At 39.3% G+C, this 2,728-nt stretch overlaps 1 long non-coding RNA gene across 1 annotated transcript; it reads right to left on the reverse strand.

The window, feature by feature from the left end:
• Nucleotides 1-1,675: 1,675 nt before the first annotated feature.
• On the reverse strand, nt 1,676-2,509 carry LOC119343650. The gene is made up of 2 exons (XR_005166201.1): nt 2,384-2,509; nt 1,676-1,847 (listed from the first exon to the last, which is right to left on the reverse strand). It is a non-coding gene; the product is annotated as an uncharacterized LOC119343650 (long non-coding RNA).
• Nucleotides 2,510-2,728: the final 219 nt, after the last annotated feature.

The raw sequence follows: 2,728 nt of genomic DNA on the forward strand, positions 1-2,728 counted from the left end.
CAAGGAGCCAACACCTCTCCCTCCCCCTTCTCCCCCACCCTCCTCTGCTCTGTTTCTTCCATGTTAAGTTGTTCGTTGCTTGCTGTTTTTCAGTTGTTCATTGCTTCCTGCTTTGCTGGTTGCTCACTGCTTTGTGCTAGCTGCTTTGCTGGTTGCTCACTACCTCTCTTATAGTGGTTAGTGGATCCTGGATGGTTAGAATAATGCATGATTACTGTTGGGGAGAAGAGAATGTGCAAAGAGGATGGATCCTATATAGGCTCTACAACCAGCAGCAAGTGCAAGATGTGTAGTGTGTATGCCTAGTTGCCTACCAAATTCTACTTCATTCTACTGCTTAGAACTCTCTAAGGCGTCCGCCTTGCCTTATGCCTTACCGCTTAGGCGGTGAGGCGCCCCCCCATCGCCTTGCCTCGCCTTACCGCCTTGAAAACATTGCTCCTAATGTGTCGAAAATGATAGAGGTTCAGTTCAGGAACCAGAAATATGAATAAGAAAGAAACAAATAAATATAGGGAATTATTTGTCAAATTGTGAGTTATGCACATGCAACGCTATCTCTTTGAGGGTGCCACTATCAAATCTTGAGTTTCAAATGAATGAAACACTTCTCACCTAAGTAATGAAAGTACCACTCGATCTATTTATAGATGAATGGAACACTGCTTGGCTAAGCATCAGACACACGATTATTCATGCTAGCTAGCTGCACAAAGCCATGACCTACGGACTCTGCTTCCTATTCTTCCTGTCGGCTCTCAACGGGGCAGCACAACACCAAAAAGAAGCGAAGAAATAACATGAACACCTGATAAAGAAAGTAGTGAATCACATGTTGTAAATCAGTACAAAATAAATTAGCTATTTCATATCCAGATGTTCTATTTTCAAAATAACTCCTTATATTAGAGCTGATTCCATTTACATTTTAAACAAATGTTGAGGGAGGGGTTAATGCTACCATGATACAAGCATGGTATAGGTTGCATAATGGCATGTAAGGTAGCATGTCCCTATAAATTCAACCGTCCAGGCCAAATACTTTGTATGAGTCCCAAATGGTTATTACAGCATAGAGCAAAATAGAACTTTTAAATGACAAAAATGGGCATTGCCAAATTTGTACAGAGTATATACAACACACAAAATAATCCAGGGATCTGCGGCGAATGGACATAACGGAGAATGAAACTGGACGTCAATGCATTGTTTAGTGAGCAAGTAGAAAAATATAATAAAGAAAATAGTTCATGACTGAAAATTTAGCTGTTCTGGTGCCATACTAAAGAGCACATTATATACAGTGTCGCTTAGTAATTAGTAGTTGTCTGTCTCCAGGAAGTTTGGAAACGATAAACAGCTAAGAATGTGAAATGGAAAGTATGATAAGAATATAGAGGCAAAAGAGTCGTGTTGAATCATCACATATATAAATAAGCAGCAGGATGAGTATAACATATATTCATGAGAATTATCCAGTGGTGTTAATTACGGTTCAACATACTACTCCTTCAGACACCATGCAGAAAAATTAAGTATGGACTAAACAGCATCAATGAGCACATTCTTCTTCTCAAAGAAAAGTGTGCATTGTTATAGCAAAGACAAGAACTGTTTCCAAACAACAATGAGGGCCCTAAAAGGTCCAAGCTATTGTAGCTTGTACATGTAAACAGAAAAAGAACAAAGCATCTCAGCGATTATATACCATATTCTTCGTGTTTTAAATGATAGTTGGTCCCGGACATTCTTCCAAATAAAATATGAAACCACAAAAAACAATTCAGCTTCAGAGTTCATCGACATGGCGGTGGCTATATTGTTTTTATACCAAATTAAGTGAATCTCTGCAAAAAACCATCTTATTAGCTAACAAAAACTGACCAACAAAATAGCAAACAAAATTACATGTCTATATGTTCTTAGAACCAAGAGGGGGCATGTAAATTCTAAAAATCAAGTGAATGTATGCACCTAGTTAGAAAAGGAGCATTCCACTTTTCTCTAATCTCATAGGTAAATAACATCAATGTAGCTGTATGGATTGAGCTCCTCGAAGTTCAAACCATAACAGTTTAGTTTACACATGGATCAGTTCAATTCTATCTGAAGATCAAACGTTTGGCTACTCAATCGGATGGCTGAAAATCCAAGTGCTCTGGGAGGCTCAAGTTTGTGTGTGGTTGTAACAATGGGATGAAGGATCTTACATTGTTGTATGTGGAAACAAACCTCAATTAGCATTTCTTTAGATTTGGTCACATTCAGTCAATCCTTTCTCCCATGGCAAAAATAATTGGAAGCTGAATCACATGGGAAATAGAACATAATGGGAAATAAATTAACTCGTAGATGAAAAACACTGGCGCTGGGCGCGCTGTACCTGGAGGCCGCGCTGGTTGAGTCCCTTGACGGCGACAGCGATGCATCTCCCTTGGCATCGAGTGGGCAGTCGAATCCTGTTTAGACGCTGCTGAAGACGCCCTTGCCGTCCATATATGAAATGAAAGAGCCTGCATTCATTGTCCAGATATGAAATGAAAGCCGCCATGAAGAAAGAAAAATATAGGCAGCATGCTCCTTAAAAACAACACAAACTATTGGATATTTTGCCAAAGGCACAACAAATCATTATACTATCAGCACCATTTATTCTTCACCTAATTCAACAGCGGCATAACACGCATATTGCTCAATATATCCAACTGATATATATCGTCCACAATCT

Source organism: Triticum dicoccoides, unplaced genomic scaffold (genome assembly GCF_002162155.2).
Source record: "Triticum dicoccoides isolate Atlit2015 ecotype Zavitan unplaced genomic scaffold, WEW_v2.0 scaffold136252, whole genome shotgun sequence".
In the NCBI taxonomy this organism is placed as follows: domain Eukaryota; kingdom Viridiplantae; phylum Streptophyta; class Magnoliopsida; order Poales; family Poaceae; genus Triticum; species Triticum dicoccoides.